Here is a 23,353-nt window from a genome sequence, read left to right as displayed (position 1 = left end):
AAAATTAATTTAGGACAGATAGAAAATTAGATTAAAATGTCAGTGTTTCCCATTCAAAATCTCAATCCCTTTCCTAGTGAGAGTTTGGAGCTTTGAATAAAAATGGCCTCTTTAGGTGCATAGCTAATGTCATTGTTATGAGATGTGGCCTTGGTGGAGGAAGTGTGTCACTGAGGATGAGCTTTTGGGGTTTCCAGTGCTCAAGCCAGGTCCAGTGTCTCACTCTTTGCCTGCAGCCTCCAGGCCCAAATGTACTCTCAGCTCTTTCTGCAGTACCATGTATACCTGCTCACTGCCATGGTCCCTACAGTGATGACAAGGAACTAAACTTTTGAACCTGTAAACCAGCCTCAATTAGATGTTTCCCTTTATAACATTTGCTTTGGTCATGATGTCTCTTCCCAGCAATAAGCCCTAACTAAGACAGTTAGGGAGTTGATATTCTAGTTTTAGGAGCAAATAAATGCATAAAACACCCTTCTACAAATACTACAGAAATGTTCTCAAGAATCTGCTCAATTAGAAAATAAAATAATTTCAAAGATTCATTTGGGACTTTAATCATAGAGAGAGACTGGCATTCAAGAGCTAATGGTTAGTTAGCATTTAATGAGTCATGTTTCCTACTCCACTCCCGGTACCAGAAGGCAACTGAGAGCTGACCAAAGAACAAAGGCGCACAGAGGCTACTCTGAGAAATGGAGCCCACTGACTGTGGGGGAGGCCAGCTGGGCAGCTTTTATCCCTATTAAGAACATGCTTTTCTTCCTTAATGTGAATTGAACCATATTGCTACTGAGAAGCACTGCCTGGCCCAGGATGGTGCCCTGTGCTATTTAATTTGATCTTAAATTCTGGATGACCCTGAAGCGTGAGAAGACACATGTACTTCAAATGAACTGTAGTAAATTGCAGAAGCATGACCTGAACCCTGTGGACCCAAGCCCCAGGAGTTTCCAGCTGAACCAATGACTGCCCTACCTGCACCCCATGGAGCTTAAGTTAGGTCTTTTCTTCCTTTCTGTTCCAGCACTGATATCTGGGCAGCATCTATTTAGAAGAATTCATGGCTGGTTACCCTTTGCTTGCCAATAGATATGGTTTGTCCTACTTTCCTAATCAAATTCAATTACAAAGCACTTAGTTAGGTAAAAGAAACTTGGGAATAAAAGGCTTCATTTGACTCTCAATCAGAGGTTGTACTGCATCATTATGGGGAAATGAAGGTTTCAGGAATTTCAAGCAGATAGTCAAAGTGCATTCACAGAGCAGAGAAAGTCGGAAAGCTTGATTGATAATGCTCAGCTCCTTTCCCCACACCTCAGCTGACTGGTTAGCCTCTCTGCATAAAATGAAAATTAAATTTGAAATTCTAAGTGTATTACTTCCTATGGTGGTTTGAATGAGAAGGACCCCCATAGGTTCATGCATTGCATACTTGGTCCCCAGTTGATTAACTGCTTGGATGATTAGCAATGTGTCCTTGTTGGAGTAGGTGTGTCTTTGTTGAAGGAAGTACGGCACTGGGGATAGGCTTTAAGATTTCATAGTTCTTGCCAAGTTCTCTCTCTCTCTCTCTCTCTCTCTCTCTCTCTCTCTCTCTCTCTCTCTGTGCCTGCCTCACTACCTGCCTACCAAGTAGGGTGGACAGCTCTCTCAGTTATTGATCAAATGGCATGAATGAATGCTATCATTCTCCTTGCCATGATGACAATGGACTAAGCTTCTGAAGCTGTAAGCCAGCCCCAAATAAAAGGCTTCTCTTTTAAGAGTTGCCTTGGTCATGGTGTCTCTGCATAGCTACAAAACGGTGATTCAGGCAGTTCCACAAGTCCAAGGCAACTATATGCCATGGAACCCTAGGTCAAGACTATGTGGTGGGTCTAGGAAGGAAGATCCTCAGTGTCTCCCCTAGCCAAGGCCCAAGTATCGATTTCAGAATATCAGCAGCACCCTCCCCAGGAAGCTGACATCATGAGGTTTGAGGGTTGATACTGGTAAGAAGTGAATATACGGAAAGAAGAGAAATGCCAGAGAATAGAGTTCACATCTAAGATAGTTATTTGTTCACAAATAGGTTAGAAGCAGCCCCGCAGCCTGGGAAGGAACACCATTTCTTAGGGCCATTCATCAGCTGGGTGAGCAGAGCAAATGTTCCTCTCATGTTGGATTTGATTTGGTTGCTGTGCTATTATATTTTGTGTCTGTTTTGAATGTTTTACATTTTTAATTTTCAGCTAAAATTTGAAAATCAGGTTTCAACTTATAGCTTCCTTAAATCTACCAATACTAAGCCAAATTAAAGAATGCCATCACTCTGCTATGGCTGATACTATGCCTAGAGGAGTGTTACTTATAATACTACCTTACCCCTGTTGTATGAAGAACTGCCAAGTGAGGCAAGGGAGAGTGACATCTCCTGTCAACTGAGGGAGAAGCAAAATGGATCATGTGAGCCTTTATTCTTGTTGGTTGACTGTTTACTACTACTGTGCTTTAAAGAAAAGAACTCTGCCAAATGAGTAAAGGTAAATGACAACTGACTTGCCCCTAAAACTGCAGGTTTACAAGATTCATACAGAAAGAAGAAAAATATTCTGAACCCAAATAATGAACACTTTAAATCAGCACTTGGGAAGTAGAGGAGGCAGAGAAGGAGCTCAGAGCCACCCAGGTTTCACAGACAGTAGGTCTTGAAAGATGAAGAAAGGAAGGAAGGGAAGGAGGAAGAAAGGAAGAAAGAAAGGAAAGGAGGGAACAAGAGAGGAAAGGTAGATAGGAGGAAGAGAGGAAGCAAACAAACAAGTAACTTAAAACACAAGCTAGTACATTTTTAAGTTATAAAACTGGCAGAAGTTAGTAAGAATTTCGGAGGTGTGATGGATATTCCCAGTTGTCAACTTCACTATATCTTGAATGAACTACAATCCAGAAAGAAATAGCACACCTGTGATCCAGACCTTGAGGCTAGAAGTCATAAGCTCATAAGCTTTTGATCCATATCTTGAGGTGGGATGATACATGCTTTTGATTCATATTGACACATACCTTTAATCCAGATCTGAGGCACACCTTTAATATAGGCTATACTTTCTGCTAGAGGCCTATATAATGACAATGGAAGAAGAAAAGGGTTGTTTACTCTTTTCCTGCTTACACTCACTTTGCCAGCAGATTCATTGGTGCTTACTCCTTTGGGATTCCAGCTTATACAAAGGACCAGCTGAAATACGTATCCTCACAGGACTGAGCAACTATTAGATTCTTGGACTTTCCATTCACAGCTGGCCATTGTTGGGTTACTTGGGCTGCAGTCTGTAAGTCATTCCAATAAATTTGATAAATTCCAAAGATTATATATACTATTCCAAAGATTGTATATATTATATATGTACATTATATGTGTGTGTGTGTGTGTGTGTGTGTGTGTGTGTGTGTGTGTGTGTATTCATTCTTTGGAATTTAGATAAATAGATAGGTAGATAGATAGATAGATAGATAGATAGATAGATAGATAGATAGATAACAAACTTATGGAATGAATCTCTCTTATATGTATGAGGGAGGAAGGGGGGAGAGAAAGAGAGAGAGAGAGAGAGAGAGAGAGAGAGAGAGAGAGAGAGAGAGAGAGAGATTCTGAAGAAATAAAGTTTCATAGATGTGAAAAACAAAACTGTGAAAACAAGGTTCTGAGAAATTCATCTGATGTCAGGATGCCTAGTGATATGACAAAGTTTTGGTGATCAAGATGTTGAGTCGGAATAACCAGGCTCAGATCAGCCAAAATAATAATAATTGTTCTCGGAGAAACTCCATACCCCTCCCTGTGGTAAATTCCAAAAACAACCACAAGATGTCATCCTGACCCTGCCCAACCACCCAGTTTCTCCATCCTCTAAGGGACTTGCCAACTTAGCCCTTTCCCTGGGATTTTCCAAGGCCAGGTACAGGGCTCGATGAGGAAATTGACTGACTAAGCCAAGAACAGCCCCTTGAGCAGGCTAGCCAATACCTGAAAAGATCCTTTGTCCTGTGTTCCACCAATGAGAATAGGCCAGCTAGCCCTGTTGCTGAAGTCTGCCCTCTGTAAAGTATAAAAGATATGTGCTTTTTGAGTTTGGGGTTGCCTCTCCCTGTGTGGATGAGCAACCCCACGTATGTGGATCATTAAACCTTTGGCCATTGCATTAATCTCTTCGTCAAGCTGTGTTCTGTGGGTTGTGCACCTGAGCTAAGACCACTTTGGGGGTCTTACAACAATTCATTCCATAAGTTCTGTATCCTTGGGGGACTAATAAGGAGGAAAAGCAGTTTCCAAAACTCTGAAATAACAGTCTGAAGATTTTGAGACCAAACATTTCACAGGGCCGTATCTCAAATTCAAACATCCTTACTTATAAATATAGAGGGATAAAATTATCCCCTAAAATTATGCTCCCAGATATATATATATATATATATATATATATATATGTGTGTGTGTGTGTGTGTGTGTGTGTGTGTGTGTGTGTGTGTGTATGTGTGTGTGTGTGTGTATGTGTGTGTATGTGTATATATGTGTGTGTATGTATATATATATGTGTGTGTGTGTAATATATATATATTTGTTTTCAGCTAAAATTTGTATATATATCTGTTTGAGACAAGATATTCAATCTTAAGTTACAGTTCAGAGTTAGACATCCCATCACTGAATCACGCCTAGGTACATTTAGACTATCTGGTAAGATATTGAAACCAAGCTATATTTCAAACCTCTGTGGACTCGAGATTGAAAATCCACATCTAGAGTTAATTTTTGAATTCCTGGGACATATCTAAAAATAGGTTTTAACAAAATATCTTCAGAGAAGGTTAATCCTCTATTTGTTCTGAAGGGAACTTTTTCCCAGCTGACTTAGGGAACACGAGAAGCATGCTGAGTTTTACTGAAGTTGGTCACTCCCATGTGTCTCCCAAAGTTAGATTGCTCTCTGTCCACAGGAAAGAAAGTGTGTTTCAAGAATAACTTGTCTGAACACGGTTGAGCTGTCTGTATAATACAAGTGAGCAGATATGTTCTGACCTCAATGTTTAGCTGAAGCTGCAGCAGAGTTATAAAGCCTTCTTACAGCTTCTTCTCCACTGCTTGACCCTCAAACTCCACAAGCTCAAAAAACAGATTTAGAAAGGGTCCATTGGCAATGAGGACTGCAAACTAGCATATCCACCTATCTAAATGAGGATGTTGCCTGTACAGTGTACCATCAAAAAGCAACATGGCCACACTAGCCTCAAAAGACAGTGACTTGGATCACCCTTAAGAGGCACATGACAAAAATGCACTCCCTCCCCCTGAAATGCCTTCAGCCCTTCTTCTGGCCCAGAGCAACATATCATAGGAAACCAGGGGAAAAGTTGCTATAGCTGTTGATGATCACACTGAATATGGATTTCTCGAAATAAGAGAAGAAAGAAACAGCTGAATTAGAGCAAACTAAAAAACAAGCAAGCAAGCAAGCAAACAAACAAACAAACAGAAAAGATGCCAAAGGGCCTGATGAGGAACTGAGTTAATCTGTTGGTTATTAGCCAGGAGATGATAGCACCACTAACATTATAGACTATAATACAACCCAGGTTCTACAAAAACAGTAAAAGTATTAGCATTGTTTCAACTTTATTTTGAAACAATTTTCAGCTTTCACAGCTTAGAAAAAGTCACATCCCACCTCTCCTGAAGCTGGCACCTTCGAAATCATAATATAGTTATCAAAAACAGCTAGCTAATACTGGTGTAATTGTATTTACTAAACTTCAAGCCAGGCTTTATTCAAATGCTGCCAATCTTCCACTTAGTGACCATTCCTCATCCATAATCCCAGTCAGGATTTTATAAGAAATCAGCTTTACCATATTAGTCTACTGAGGAGTTTGCAGCTTTCTCTGGCCCTCCTTCCTTCGTTTTTATGCTTGACTGCGTTTGATAAGCATTGCTGCTGCCTGGTCGGATACTTCTCAGGCGATTGCCTGGTGCTTTCTCCAAGTCCAATTTGCATTTACATGAGTCTCCTCATATGCAATGCTACACCCTCTGTGCATCCTTCATTGGGTGGACTGAGATCTGATGTAAAAGTGGCTTGCTTGCTACTGGTGTGGTGAAAATAAGAATGTGTTACCTTAGTCACTTGTCTTGTCTACAGAGATCCTTTACTGCCATTTCCCTTCATTCCAGTTATAATACTAAGTATGCTGTGAGACCATACACAGCTATTCCCCTACAACACTACATTTTGTTTTCATTCATGGATCTTGCAAACTACACTGTTTTGCATTGTGTTGTTAAGGTCTAAGAATAGCAGCACACCAACCGCTCAGACATTAATGTCAGACAAGATGAAAGTTATTAAGCAATTCTTTCAATCTGATTGATCAGGGTCACAGAAAGGACTCCAAAGCCAAACTGTGATTTTGGTTTGCTCTTATGGCAGGCTTTTTACAGAAAAACCATGCATTGGAGACAAGGGACAAACCAGTACTACATTTTGGCTAAATAGACAAAGTATTATCAGCGTACCTTTAAGCTTGTTGGTCCTACGTGATGTAAGAGAGGTGGTGGTTAGGGATTTTCCAGAGTATTAAGATAACAAAACATGAGTAATACAACCATAGTGTTATGACCTTTTAGGAGAATTTTTCCAGTGTAAGCTACAAATAAAGTCCAAACTTAATATCACTTTAGGAGAAAATAAAAATTAAATATAAAATGGCTACAGTCATGTTAAAAGTAGCAGACCTTACCACACCGGCGGATCCCGGACCGCAGCAGCTCTCTGCTCCCAAACCCCGTGGGAGAGAGACCTCACCGCCTGATCAAGTGGGCACTCCTGAGGCTGCAGAGCGGAGGAGACCACCAACACTGCCCACCCCTGCCCACATCCCTGGCCCAAGAGGCAACTGTATAAGGCCTCTGGGTTCCCGTAGGGGAGGGCCCGGGAGCGGCAGGACCCCTGCGCCTGAGACACTGCCGGAACCTGAAGGAAACAGACCGGATAAACAGTTCTCTGCACCCAAATCCCGTGGGAGGGAGAGCTGAACCTTCAGAGAGGCGGACACGCCTGGGAAACCAGAAGAGACTGCACTCTGTGCACATCCAGGCGCCAGAGGAAAACACCAAACGCCATCTGGAACCCTGGTGCACGGAGGCTCCTGGAAAGAGCGGCGCAGATCTTCCCGGTTGCTGCCACAGCGGAGAGGACTTGGGCAGTACCCCACGAGCAAACTTGAGCCTTGGAACCACAGGTAGGACCAATTTTTCCCCTGCAAGAAACCTGCCTGGTGAACTCAGGACACACAGAGGCAAAATTCCTCTAAGGCCGGGCACTTCCTGTGTTTACTGGAAGTCCCACACCGGCGGATCCCGGACCGCAGCAGCTCTCTGCTCCCAAACCCCGTGGGAGAGAGACCTCACCGCCTGATCAAGTGGGCACTCCTGAGGCTGCAGAGCGGAGGAGACCACCAACACTGCCCACCCCTGCCCACATCCCTGGCCCAAGAGGCAACTGTATAAGGCCTCTGGGTTCCCATAGGGGAGGGCCCGGGAGCGGCAGGACCCCTGTGCCTGAGACACTGCCGGAACCTGAAGGAAACAGACCAGATAAACAGTTCTCTGCACCCAAATCCCGTGGGAGGGAGAGCTGAACCTTCAGACAGGCGGACACGCCTGGGAAACCAGAAGAGACTGCACTCTGTGCACATCCAGGCGCCAGAGGAAAACACCAAACGTCATCTGAAACCCTGGTGCACGGAGGCTCCCGGAAGGAGCGGCACAGATTTTCCCGGTTGCTGCCACAGCAGAGAGGACTTAGGCAGTACCCCACGAGCAAACTTGAGCCTTGGAACCACAGGTAGGACCAACTTTTCCCCTGCAAGAAACCTGCCTGGTGAACTCAAGACACAGGCCCACAGGAACAGCTGAAGACCTGTAGAGAGGAAAAACTACACGCCCGAAAGCAGAACACTCTGTCCCCATAACTGGCTGAAAGAAAACAGGAAAACAGGTCTACAGCACTCCTGACACACAGGTTATAGGACAGTCTAGCCACTGTCAGAAATAGCAGAACAAAGTAACACTAGAGATAATCTGATGGCGAGAGGCAAGCGCAGGAACCCAAGCAACAGAAACCAAGACTACATGGCATCATCGGAGCCCAATTCTCCCACCAAAGCAAACACGGAATATCCAAACACACCAGAAAAGCAAGACCCAGTTTCAAAATCATATTTGATCATGATGCTGGAGGACTTCAAGAAAGACATAAAGAACTCCCTTAGAGAACAAGTAGAAGCCTACAGAGAGGAATCGCAAAAATCCCTGAAAGAATTCCAGGAAAACACAATCAAACAGTTGAAGGAATTAAAAATGGAAATAGAAGCAATCAAGAAAGAACACATGGAAACAACCCTGGACATAGAAAATCAAAAGAAAAGACAAGGAGCTGTAGATACAAGCTTCACCAACAGAATTCAAGAGATGGAAGAGAGAATCTCAGGAGCAGAAGATTCCATAGAAATCATTGACTCAACTGTCAAAGATAATGTAAAGCAGAAAAAGCTACTGGTCCAAAACATACAGGAAATCCAGGACTCAATGAGAAGATCAAACCTAAGGATAATAGGTATAGAAGAGAGTGAAGACTCCCAGCTCAAAGGACCAGTAAATATCTTCAACAAAATCATAGAAGAAAACTTCCCTAACCTAAAAAAAGAGATACCCATAGGCATACAAGAAGCCTACAGAACTCCAAATAGATTGGACCAGAAAAGAAACACCTCCTGTCACATAATTGTCAAAACACCAAACGCACAAAATAAAGAAAGAATATTAAAAGCAGTAAGGGAAAAAGGTCAAGTAACATATAAAGGCAGACCTATCAGAATCACACCAGACTTTTCGCCAGAAACTATGAAGGCCAGAAGATCCTGGACAGATGTCATACAGACCCTAAGAGAACACAAATGCCAGCCCAGGTTACTGTATCCTGCAAAACTCTCAATTAACATAGATGGAGAAACCAAGATATTCCATGACAAAACCAAATTTACACAATATCTTTCTACAAGTCCAGCACTACAAAGGATAATAAAGGGTAAAGCCCAACATAAGGAGGCAAGCTATACCCTAGAAGCAAGAAACTAATCATCTTGGCAACAAAACAAAGAGAATGAAAGCACACAAACATAACCTCACTTCCAAATATGAATATAACGGGAAGCAATAATCACTATTCCTTAATATCTCTCAATATCAATGGCCTCAACTCCCCAATAAAAAGACATAGATTAACAAACTGGATACGCAACGAGGACCCTGCATTCTGCTGCCTACAGGAAACACACCTCAGAGACAAAGACAGACATTACCTCAGAGTGAAAGGCTGGAAAACAATTTTCCAAGCAAATGGTCAGAAGAAGCAAGCTGGAGTAGCCATTCTAATATCAAATAAAATCAATTTTCAACTAAAAGTCATCAAAAAAGATAAGGAAGGACACTTCATATTCATCAAAGGAAAAATCCACCAAGATGAACTCTCAATCCTAAATATCTATGCCCCAAATACAAGGGCACCTACATATGTAAAAGAAACCTTACTAAAGCTCAAAACACACATTGCACCTCACACAATAATAGTGGGAGATTTCAACACCCCACTCTCATCAATGGACAGATCATGGAAACAGAAATTAAACAGAGATGTAGACAGACTAAGAGAAGTCATGAGCCAAATGGACTTAACGGATATTTATAGAACATTCTATCCTAAAGCAAAAGGATATACCTTCTTCTCAGCTCCTCATGGTACTTTCTCCAAAATTGACCATATAATTGGTCAAAAAACGGGCCTCAACAGGTACAGAAAGATAGAAATAATCCCATGCGTGCTATCGGACCACCACGGCCTAAAACTGGTCTTCAATAACAATAAGGGAAGAATGCCCACATATACGTGGAAATTGAACAATGCTCTACTCAATGATAACCTGGTCAAGGAAGAAATAAAGAAAGAAATTAAAAACTTTTTAGAACTTAATGAAAATGAAGGTACAACATACCCAAACTTATGGGACACAATGAAAGCTGTGCTAAGAGGAAAACTCATAGCACTGAGTGCCTGCAGAAAGAAACAGGAAAGAGCATATGTCAGCAGCTTGACAGCACACCTAAAAGATCTAGAACAAAAAGAAGCAAATACACCCAGGAGGAGTAGAAGGCAGGAAATAATCAAACTCAGAGCTGAAATCAACCAAGTAGAAACAAAAAGGACCATAGAAAGAATCAACAGAACCAAAAGTTGGTTCTTTGAGAAAATCAACAAGATAGATAAACCCTTAGCCAGACTAACGAGAGGACACAGAGAGTGCGTCCAAATTAACAAAATCAGAAATGAAAAGGGAGACATAACTACAGATTCAGAGGAAATTCAAAAAATCATCAGATCTTACTATAAAAACCTATATTCAACAAAACTTGAAAATCTTCAGGAAATGGACAATTTCCTAGACAGATACCAGGTATCGAAGTTAAATCAGGAACAGATAAACCAGTTAAACAACCCCATAACTCCTAAGGAAATAGAAGCAGTCATTAAAGGTCTCCCAACCAAAAAGAGCCCAGGTCCAGACGGGTTTAGTGCAGAATTCTATCAAACCTTCACAGAAGACATTATACCAATATTATCCAAACTATTCCACAAAATTGAAACAGATGGAGCCCTACCGAATTCCTTCTATGAAGCCACAATTACTCTTATACCTAAACCACACAAAGACCCAACAAAGAAAGAGAACTTCAGACCAATTTCCCTTATGAATATCGACGCAAAAATACTCAATAAAATTCTGGCAAACCGAATTCAAGAGCACATCAAAACAATCATCCACCATGATCAAGTAGGCTTCATCCCAGGCATGCAGGGATGGTTTAATATAAGGAAAACCATCAACGTGATCCATCATATAAACAAACTGAAAGAACAGAACCACATGATCATTTCATTAGATGCTGAGAAAGCATTTGACAAAATTCAACACCCCTTCATGATAAAAGTCCTGGAAAGAATAGGTATTCAAGGCACATACCTAAACATAGTAAAAGACATATACAGCAAACCAGTTGCTAACATTAAACTAAATGGAGAGAAACTTGAAGCAATCCCACTAAAATCAGGGACTAGACAAGGCTGCCCACTCTCTCCCTACTTATTCAATATAGTTCTTGAAGTTCTAGCCAGAGCAATCAGAAAACAAAAGGAGATCAAGGGGATACAGATCGGAAAAGAAGAGGTCAAAATATCACTATTTGCAGACGACATGATAGTATATTTAACTGATCCCAAAAGTTCCACCAGAGAACTACTAAAGCTGATAAACAACTTCAGCAAAGTGGCTGGGTATAAAATTAACTCAAATAAATCAGTTGCCTTCCTCTATACAAAAGAGAAACAAGCCGAGAAAGAAATTAGGGAAACGACACCCTTCATAATAGACCCAAATAGTATAAAGTACCTCGGTGTGACTTTAACCAAGCAAGTAAAAGATCTGTACAATAAGAACTTCAAGACACTGAGCAAAGAAATTGAAGCAGACCTCAGAAGATGGAAAGATCTCCCATGCTCATGGATTGGCAGGATCAATATAGTAAAAATGGCCATTTTACCAAAAGCAATCTACAGATTCAATGCAATCCCCATCAAAATACCAATCCAATTCTTCAAAGAGTTAGACAGAACAATTTGCAAATTCATGTGGAATAACAAAAAACCCAGGATAGCTAAAGCTATCCTCAACAATAAGAGGACTTCAGGGGGAATCACTATCCCTGAACTCAAGCAGTATTACAGAGCAATAGTGATAAAAACTGCATGGTATTGGTACAGAGACAGACAGATAGACCAATGGAATAGAATTGAAGACCCAGAAATGAACCCACACACCTATGGTCACTTGATTTTTGACAAAGGAGCCAAAACCATCCAATGGAAAAAAGATAGCATTTTCAGCAAATGGTGCTGGTTCAACTGGAGGGCAACATGTAGAAGAATGCAGATCGATCCATGCTTATCACCCTGTACAAAGCTTAAGTCAAAGTGGATCAAGGACCTCCACATCAAACCAGACACACTCAAACTAATAGAAGAAAAACTAGGGACCATCTGGAACACATGGGCACTGGAAAAAATTTCCTGAACAAAACACCAATGGCTTATGCTCTAAGATCAAGAATCGACAAATGGGATCTCATAAAACTGCAAAGCTTCTGTAAGGCAAAGGACACTGTGGTTAGGACAAAACGACAACCAACAGATTGGGAAAAGATCTTTACCAATCCTATAACAGATAGAGGCCTTATATCCAAAATATACAAAGAACTCAAGAAGTTAGACCGCAGGGAAACAAATAACCCTATTAAAAATGGGGTTCAGAGCTGAACAAAGAATTCACAGCTGAGGAATGCCGAATGGCTGAGAAACACCTAAAGAAATGTTCAACATCTTTAGTCATAAGGGAAATGCAAATCAAAACAACCCTGAGATTTCACCTCACACCAGTGAGAATGGCTAAGATCAAAAACTCAGGTGACAGCAGATGCTGGCGAGGATGTGGAGAAAGAGGAACACTCCTCCATTGTTGGTGGGATTGCAGACTGGTAAAACCATTCTGGAAATCAGTCTGGAGGTTCCTCAGAAAATTGGACATTGAACTGCCTGAGGATCCAGCCATACCTCTCTTGGGCATATACCCAAAAGATGCCTCAACATATAAAAGAGACACGTGCTCCACTATGTTCATCGCAGCCTTATTTATAATAGCCAGAAACTGGAAAGAACCCAGATGCCCTTCAACAGAGGAATGGATACAGAAAATGTGGTACACCTATACAATGGAATATTACTCAGCTATCAAAAACAACGAGTTTATGAAATTCGTAGGCAAATGGTTGGAACTGGAAAATATCATCCTGAGTGAGCTAACCCAATCACAGAAAGACATACATGGTATGCACTCATTGATAAGTGGCTATTAGCCCAAATGCTTGAATTACCCTAGATCCCTAGAACAAAGGAAACTCAAGACGGATGATCAAAATGTGAATGCTTCACTCCTTCTTTAAATGAGGAAAAAGAATACCCTTGGCAGGGAAGGGAGAGGCAAAGATTAAAACAGAGACTGAAGGAACACCCATTCAGAGCCTGCCCCACAGGTGGCCCATACATATACAGCCACCCAATTAGACAAGATGGATGAAGCAAAGAAGTGCAGACCGACAGGAGCCGGATGTAGATCGCTCCTGAGAGACACAGCCAGAATACAGCAAATACAGAGGCGAATGCCAGCAGCAAACCACTGAACTGAGAATAGGTCCCCCGTTGAAGGAATCAGAGAAAGAACTGGAAGAGCTTGAAGGTGCTCGAGACCCCAAAAGTACAACAATGTCAAGCAACCAGAGCTTCCAGGGACTAAGCCACTACCTAAAGACTATACATGGACTGACCCTGGACTCTGTCCCCATAGGTAGCAATGAATATCCTAGTAAGAGCACCAGTGGAAGGGGAAGCCCTGGGTCCTGCTAAGACTGAACCCCCAGTGAACTAGACTATGCGGGGAGGGTGGCAATGGGGGGAGGTTTGGGAGGGGAACACCCACAAGGAAGGGGAGGGGGGAGGGTGATGTCTGTCCGGAAACCGGGAAAGGGAATAACACTTGAAATGTATATAAGAAATACTCAAGATAATAAAAAAAAAAAAAGAGGAAAAAAAAAAGTAGCAGACCTTGTTGCTTCAGTCTTCTTTTGTGTGAAAAAATGTTTCTGTAAACAAGAGAATTCTCCTTTTCCTACACATCACGTATGGCACGATGGCCTCATGGATCCTGTCCTAGGCCACAAGTCACAGTCCATCTACCATTATTTGTTCACTCATGTTGGTCCCATGTGAGTCATCAAGAATGTCCCACTGACCTCTTGAGTCCTTCCAGTAAGCTTTCCTGTCCGTTTATCTTTGGAATGCATTCTTACTTTACCATAACAGCAGCCTATGATTCCTTTTAATGACAGTGACTGAACTGGCAACTAGAACAGAAGACTGCATTCTTCAGAGTTGTAAGAACAGAGAGGAGTCTCACAATGTTCCCTTCACAATATACAGTATACATTAAACATTACTAGATTTGTGAAAAAGCAGAACAATGCCACCTGTAATCAAGACAGCAAAAAGAATAAATACTAGAATGAGCCCAACAGACAAACCAGGTATTGAAATTACTTGAAAAAGAATTCAAAAGTGGAAGTGGTGTTAGAGACAAGGCCATGATGTGTGACAAACTAGACTGAAATTCATGCTTGCCTAGCCTTAGCCTCCTGCAAATTGAGATTCGAGGTATGTGCCACCATGCCTCATACAAAGAGTCAGTAATTTAAAATTGGATAAACAGAGAAAAGCCCATAGAAAGGGAGATAGAACATTTCAGGAGTCTTTAGGAAATCAGAAATGAATCCGGAATTCTAGAACTGAAAAAATATGTCTAAATTTTTAAAGAGCCATGAACCCAAGTTTGACCACAGCTGGATAGATCCTGACAAGTCTTTCTGCCATACTTGTTTCATGCCACAATGCTCCTCTGATTTGCCTCTGATTCTATTATTTCTCTCAACCTTTGGAGCTTATCATCATCCCTGGTCGAAATTTACTTGTTGCCTAAGTGAAGTTTGCATTATTTTGAAATAGGCAAGATATTTCAAAATGAAATATGTTTTTGTATTTTTTGATATATATTATAAAGCTTTTTTAAAAAATGCAATGTCATGTATTTAGATTTCATTCATATTGGTATTTATACTTTATTACTTCTAGCACAGTAATTCATTTCTCAATGAATCTCTACTGATGTTTTGTGTTTTTGTTGTACAACTAACATAGAACAACAGTTAAGATTGAAATTAAAGCTACCATGAGTTGAGGCAAGGTAACCCATGTCTATAATCTTTTCTTGGGAGGTGGAGGCAAGAGGATCTGTAGTTCAAGATCAACTTTGGCCGTAATGAGCTTGAGCACACTCATAGTGTCGAGGATGTGAATCCATTTCACAGGATGAGAAACAAACTAAGTATAATGCTACAATAAACACTCGATGTCAGTCTGCTTGAGAACAGGAAAGAGAATCTAAGATACTCCACGTAATATATTTCCATACAAATAGCTTCTTGTTTTATTGTTTGAAACTTGATATCAAATTTCCTGACATCAAGCTTTTTTCCAACTTAATTGTGTGACTGTACCTTTCCAGTATTTGCCAAAATGTGCCATTATTCACCTTTGAACATATTACCATACGGTGACTGATTGAAATTGTTTTAATTTGATTTAACTTGATTCTTATGTGTATAGTATGCTCCTTTTCCATTTTTCTATCACTTGTTCAGCTCCTCTGTACATTTTCTGCTGGGTGATTCTTAATGTATAACCTCCATGTAAAATTCTTCAAGAGCTTTTAGTCTTATAAGCAACCATTATAAGTTAGTTCTAAGCAACCACTCTATATTATTAGCTTTCAATTATTTTCTGTTATGTTACTTATTCTAAATAAATTTTGATAAGTTAGGACATAATGGCACTTCCTACCATACATACTTGAGACCATACATAATATACCCATCACCTTTCAGTTTCCTTAGAGTGATCGTTTGATTGGCCTAAACACTCTTGGCTCTTCCTTTGTGAATTTTAGTATCAGCTTTATAATTTCCACAAAAGAAACTCCATATGTGTTTTCAAAATAGATTTGCATTGAACTGACAGGCTTATCTTGGGAACCTTGACTTTCTGTGATAGTCATTTTTTAGTCATGAGCATGTTAGAAGTCATCTTTTACTCAGATTTTTCTTTTACGTGTTCTTTGATGACTTGATTTTTCCATAGAGTGCTTGCAAACCTACCATATGTTCTTGTTGCTACTGCTTATTTGTTTCTTTATTATATTCTCTAATTGGTTCTTACTTGTCTGGAGCTATTGCTTTTGATGTGGTGTTTTAGGAACAGCTCAGCTCCCGGGGTCTGTTTTGACAGTGATTTGAAGTGTGTATGGGAATAAACAGGAGGCATGACGCAGTCTGACTCAGAATCAATGGACGCACAAAGCAGATGTTATTGCATTCACTTGGAAATTTGTATTCACAGTTTGAAAGTCTCTGTCTGCTGCCATTTTAAAAAGGCTTAAATGGAAAGTATTTGTGAACCACATAAGCTTCAACTAGATCCAAGCTATTGGCTTGACTGGCAAGTGCTTTCCTGTTGCCTCACTTCAGATTCAGAAAGTATGCATCTATCAGCTGACAGCTTTATGCCCATCCATGCTTGCCTTCCATGCTTGCCTTCACAGTGAATTCAGATCAGCAATGGTGATAGTGGTGTTGCACATCAAACTGAGCCAATTAAGCTGCAAGGCCTTATTCTATTTGTATGAAAGGCCCCTCAAGGATATATGCCCTGTGGCAAAAAGCAACTCAAGTTTTCTTTTCAGTTGTTTCATTAGAAAGGGAATTAAGGGTCAAATGGCATCCATTATCCCCCTGTTCTTATATTTCTCTTAGATGCATGGCACAATTTCTAGACAAAAGTTCATTTTTAAAATATGTTTAAATAACCTGCAAACAGAATGATTTGGATTCTGTGGGCTTAATTTCAATGCCAGTGGTTTTTATTCTATTTACTTCCTCCTTTTATAAAATATGTCTTTATCTCCATTATCTACAAAATGCAGAATAATAGAAAATATTTATTGAGGAAATAATTTGATGAAAACCACTTTAAAGTAATAACTTAAATAATCTGGAGAAAGGTTTCTCACTGGTTCACCTTTCCCCCACACCATCAAACTGCCACTTCATGATGTGCATTAATTAGTCTTGTCTAAAAGCCCTCAGTTTGGTGTGGTAGCCACACAGATTCCTAGCAATGTCACTGACTGGTGTGTTGAAGTCTGAGCCAATGGGCTTGGAGAAAACCCCAGTCAGGAATGCTGTCATTGTCCTCTGCACAAACAGCCGTTCCTTCTTTACATCTAGAATGGTCACTGTTTCATGGCCATGATTCTTCCCAGAGGTCAAAGGATGACTAATTCCCTGCTGAGTCCCAGTGGAAGTAGAGGGTAAAACACCGTGTCAACCTATAATAACAAAGTAAGGACTGCTGTCGTCTTTAGTGTTCTCCATGTGCTGAGCCCTGTGTCAAAATTATAACTCATTGGTTTTGTTCCATCATCACACACACTCATAATGATTGCCAGCATACCTCATAGTCACATGAGTCAGGTGTGTACCTCACGCAACTTTAGTCACCCCATTTTTCTTCCATACATCCCTCCGAGAAGGCACTGTTAAGAGTTCCCTCTTCAAAATGAAGGAAGCAAAGCAAGAAGAGAGCAACTAACTGCAGTAGATGGCCAGTAACTGAATGTCTTTGATCCCAAGCTTGTACCAGAGCCACACCCTCCTGTATGATGTCACCCACTTTTCTAACTCCATCTGCAGCTCACAGAGATGGCAGAAGACCAGAGAGAATGGACTGTGTCAGACCCTACTGTGGAAGTTCTGCAGTCTGAGTCATATAATGATTCAGCCAAAGCCGGTCTGTGTTCTTAGTTGCTCTTAGGGAAACATCTATTAACCACACAGTGCTCTCACTGGTGGTGGCCCTGCAGGGCATTCTGGTGTCTATAGCTTGTCACACAAACAGAAAAATCTGTTCTTCAGTAATGTACCACATATGGTGAAAGACCCCCATGATCTATGAGAGTAAAAAGACTGGGATGGAATGCATGATGGTGCTTCTCCTTCTGTTCAGAGTAGATGTAGAGGGGAAGGTGATGGCACAGCACACAACGGATGGAAGGATGCTGGCTGGTACCTGTGGGTCTGCAAACACACTGACAGGGAAGCTGGCTAGTCTTCTTTCCTGTTTCCTATAATTTAGCTCAATATGTGCAAATGTGACAGACATATTGGTTTGTTGAAGAATAATTCAGCTGCCCAAGCAAAAGGGAAAGAAATATCACTGTGGACATTTGTAATTCCACTCATTATGCCAAGCTACTCTGAATTTATTGCCCTATTATAGTCCAATGATATAATTAAAAGCTATGTTTGCCCCATGGTAATTATACGGTATCCACCATGCTACTTCTGGGCTTTAATATTTATTCATAATTTCTTCCAACTAAATCAAAGAAGAAATATTAGACAGCTATGTGGTAATTTGGGATTTTTTCCCTATAAGTAAACTTATTACATTGCAGCTGCCAGCTTATGTTTGTAGAAAGGATTCTCTATCATTCTCATTTTATAGCAAAACATAAAACAAGCATTCGAATTGCTGTAAATATCAAATATCTGAATCTATCAAGGCTTTTAAAGATAATGAAGCATTTTAAGTTAAAAAACAGATGGTTCAATGATGTTTCTCATATTCTTCATGAAGTCAAAATCAATGACTGAGTTAGGTCGGAGTTTTCTAGAATAAGTTGGGCAAAACAGAAGTTCAAACAACAACCACTTAGAAAGCAACTTTAAAGAACACGTTTTGGAGTGCAACAGTGGCAGTTATATCTTGGAGCTAACCAATAATCATGTAATTAAGGCTAGATCAATAAAAGGCAATTCATGCCTAGTATTGCAAATCTAGTCGAATACATGTGTATTCATGGCTAATGAAACCAGAAACCCTAGAACAGTGTCTATTATAGCCATTTTCCTAAATGAGTATAATTTCCAACTGTATTCTAAATACTTATATCCATATCTAAGTGAAACACTCACTACTTATCAAAGAAGTTTTCACCCGCGGATCCCGGCCTGCAGCAGTTCTCTGCTCCCGGACACCTTGGGAGAGAGACCCAACCGCCTGGTCAGGTGGGCAATCCTGAGGCTTCAGAGTGGAAGAGACCACCAACACTGCCCACCCCTGCCCACATCCCTGGCCCAAGAGGAAACTGTATAAGGCCTCTGGGTTCCCGTTGGGGAGGGCCCAGGAGCGGAAGGACCGCTGCCTCTGAGACACCGCCGGAACCTGAAGGAAACAGACCAGATAAACAGTTCTCTGCACCCAAATCCCATGGGAGGGAGAGCTAAACCCTCAGAGAGGCAGACACGCCTGGGAAACCAGAAGAGACTGCACTCTGCATACACATCTCGGACGCCAGAGGAAAACACGAAACGCCATCTGGAACCCTGGTGCACTGAAGCTCCCGGAAACGGCAGCACAGATCTTCCTGGTTGCTGGTGCCTCGGAGAGCTCTTGGGCAGCACCCCGCGAGCAAACTTGAGACTCGGGACCACAGGTAAGACCAACATTTCTGCTGCAAGTGACCTGTCTGGTGAACTCAAGACACAGGCCCACAGGAACAGCTGAAGACCTGTAGAGAGGGAAAACTACACGCCCGAAAGCAGAACACTCTGTCGCCATAACAGGCTGAAAGAAAACAGGAAAACAGGCCTACAGCACTCCTGACACACAGGCTTATAGGGCAGTCTGGCCACTGTCAGAAATAGCAGAACAAAGTAACACTAGAGATAATCTGATGGCGAGAGGCAAGCCCAGGAACCCAAGCAACAGAAACCAAGACTACATGGCACCATCGGAGCCCAATTCTCCCACCAAAACAAACATGGAATATCCAAACACACCAGAAAAGCAAGATCTACTTTCAAAATCATATTTGATCATGATGCTGGAGGACTTCAAGAAAGACGTGAAGAACTCCCTTAGAGAACAAGTAGAAGCCTACAGAGAGGAATCACAAAAATGCCTGAAAGAATTCCAGGAAAACATAATTAAACAAGTAGAAGCCCATAGAGAGGAGTCACAAAAATCCCTGAAAGAATTCCAGGAAATCATAAACAAACAAGTAGAAGCCCATAGAGAGGAGTCACAAAAATCCCTGAAAGAATTCCAGGAAAACACAATCAAACAGTTGAAGGAATTAAAAATGGAAATAGAAGCAATCAAGAAAGAACATATGGAAACAACCCTGGATATAGAAAACCAAAAGAAGAGACAAGGAGCTGTAGATACAAGCTTCACCAACAGAATACAGGAGATGTAAGAGAGAATCTCAGGAGCAGAAGATTCCATAGAAATCATTGACTCAACTGTCAAAGATAATGTAAAGCAGAAAAAGCTACTGGTCCAAAACATACAGGAAATCCAGGACTCAATGAGAAGATCAAACCTAAGGATAATAGGTATAGAAGAGAGTGAAGACTCCCAGCTCAAAGGACCAGTAAATATCTACAACAGAATCATAGAAGAAAACTTCCCTAACCTAAAAAAAGAGATACCCATAGGCATACAAAAAGCCTACAGAACTCCAAATAGATTGGACCAGAAAAGAAACACCTCCCGTCACATAATAATCAAAACACCAAACGCACAAAATAAAGAAAGAATATTAAAAGCAGTAAGGGAAAAAGGTCAAGTAACATATAAAGGCAGACCTATCAGAATCACACCAGATTTTCGCCAGAAACTATGAAGGCCAGAAGATCCTGGACAGATGTCATACAGACCCTAAGAGAACACAAATGCCAGCCCAGGTTACTGTATCCTGCAAAACTCTCAATTAACATAGATGGAGAAACCAAGATATTCCATGACAAAAACAAATTTACACAATATCTTTCTACAAATCCAGCACTACAAAGGATAATAAATGGTAAAGCCCAACATAAGGAGGCAAGCTATACCCTAGAAGAAGCAAGAAACTAATCGTCTTGGCAACAAAACAAAGAGAAGAAAAGCACACAAACATAACCTCACATCCAAATATGAATACGACAGGAAGCAATAATCACTATTCCTTAATATCTCTCAACATCAATGGCCTCAACTCCCCAATAAAGAGACATAGATTAACAAACTGGATACGCAACGAGGACCCTGCATTATGCTGCCTACAGGAAACACACCTCAGAGACAAAGACAGACACTACCTCAGAGTGAAAGGCTGGAAAACAACTTTCCAAGCAAATGGTCAGAAGAAGCAAGCTGGAGTTGCCATTCTAATATCAGATAAAATCAATTTTCAACTAAAAGTCATCAAAAAAGATAAGGAAGGACACTTCATATTCATCAAAGGAAAAATCCACCAAGATGAACTCTCAATCCTAAATATCTATGCCCCAAATACAAGGGCACCTACATAGATAAAAGAAACCTTACTAAAGCTCAAAACACACATTGCACATCATACAATAATAGTGGGAGATTTCAACACCCCACTCTCATCAATGGACAGATCATGGAAACAGAAATTAAACAGAGACGTAGACAGACTAAGAGAAGTCATGAGCCAAATGGACTTAACGGATATTTATAGAACATTCTATCCTAAAGCAAAAGGATATACCTTCTTCTCAGCTCCTCATGGTACTTTATCCAAAATTGACCATATAGTTGGTCAAAAAACGGGCCTCAACAGGTACAGAAAGATAGAAATAATCCCATGCGTGCTATCGGACCACCACGGCCTAAGACTGGTCTTCAATAACAATAAGGGAAGAATGCCCACATATACGTGGAAATTGAACAATGCTCTACTCAATGATAACCTGGTCAAGGAAGAAATAAAGAAAGAAATTAAAGACTTTTTAGAATTTAATGAAAATGAAGGTACAACATACCCAAACTTATGGGACACAATGAAAGCTGTGCTAAGAGGAAAATTCATAGCGCTGAGTGCCTGCAGAAAGAAACAGGAAAGAGCATATGTCAGCAGCTTGACAGCACACCTAAAAGCTCTAGAAGAAAAAGAAGCAAATACACCCAGGAGGAGTAGAAGGCAGGAAATAATCAAACTCAAAGCTGAAATCAACAAAGTAGAAACAAAAAGGATCATAGAAAGAATCAACAGAACCAAAAGTTGGTTCTTTGAGAAAATCAACAAGATAGATAAACCCTTAGCCAGACTAACAAGAGGACACAGAGAGTGTGTCCAAATTAATAAAATCAGAAATGAAAAGGGAGTCATAACTACAGATTCAGAGGAAATTCAAAAAATCATCAGATCTTACTATAAAAGCCTATATTCAACAAAATTTGAAAATCTTCAGGAAATGGACAATTTCCTAGACAGATACCAGGTACCAAAGTTAAATCAGGAACAGATAAACCAATTAAACAACCCCATAACTCCTAAGGAAATAGAAGCAGTCATTAAAGGTCTCCCAACCAAAAAGAGCCCAGGTCCAGACGGGTTTAGAGCAGAATTCTATCAGACCTTCATAGAAGACCTCATACCAATATTATCCAAACTATTCCACAAAATTGAAACAGATGGATCACTACCGAATTCCTTCTATGAAGCCACAATTACTCTTATACCTAAACCACACAAAGACCCAAAAAAGAAAGAGAACTTCAGACCAATTTCCCTTATGAATATTGACGCAAAAATACTCAATAAAATTCTGGCAAACCGAATCCAAGAGCACATCAAAACAATCATCCACCATGATCAATTAGGCTTCATCCCAGGCATGCAGGGATGGTTTAACATACGGAAAACCATTAACGTGATCCATTATATAAACAAACTGAAAGAACAAAACCAAATGATCATTTCATTAGATGCTGAGAAAGCATTTGACAAAATTCAACACCCCTTCATGATAAAAGTCCTGGAAAGAATAGGAATTCAAGGCCCATACCTAAACATAGTAAAAGCCATATACAGCAAACCAGTTGCTAACATTAAACTAAATGGAGAGAAACTTGAAGCAATCCCACTAAAATCAGGGACGAGACAAGGCTGCCCAATCTCTCCCTACTTATTCAATATAGTTCTTGAATTTCTAGCCAGAGCAATCAGACAACAAAAGGAGGTCAAGGGGATACAGATCGGAAAAGAAGTCAAAATATCACTATTTGCAGATGATATGATAGTATATTTAAGTGATCCCAAAAGTTCCACCAGAGAACTACTAAAGCTGATAAACAACTTCAGCAAAGTGGCTGGGTAAAATTTAACTCAAATAAATCAGTAGCCTTCCTCTACACAAAAGAAAAACAAGCCGAGAAAGAAATTAGGGAAACGACACCCTTCATAATAGACCCAAATAATATAAAGTACCTCGGTGTGACTTTAACCAAGCAAGTAAAAGATCTGTATGATAAGAACTTCAAGACACTGAAGAAAGAAATTGAAGAACACCTTAGAAGATGGAAAGATCTCCCATGCTCATGGATTGGCAGGATCAATATAGTAAAAATGGCCATTTTACCAAAAGCGATCTACAGATTCAATGCAATCCCCATCAAAATACCAA

This window comes from Rattus norvegicus, chromosome 5 (assembly GCF_021556685.1).
Source record: "Rattus norvegicus strain SHRSP/BbbUtx chromosome 5, alternate assembly SHRSP_T2T, whole genome shotgun sequence".
In the NCBI taxonomy this organism is placed as follows: Eukaryota; Metazoa; Chordata; class Mammalia; order Rodentia; family Muridae; genus Rattus; species Rattus norvegicus.
Note: the sequence above shows the minus strand (reverse complement) of the source record.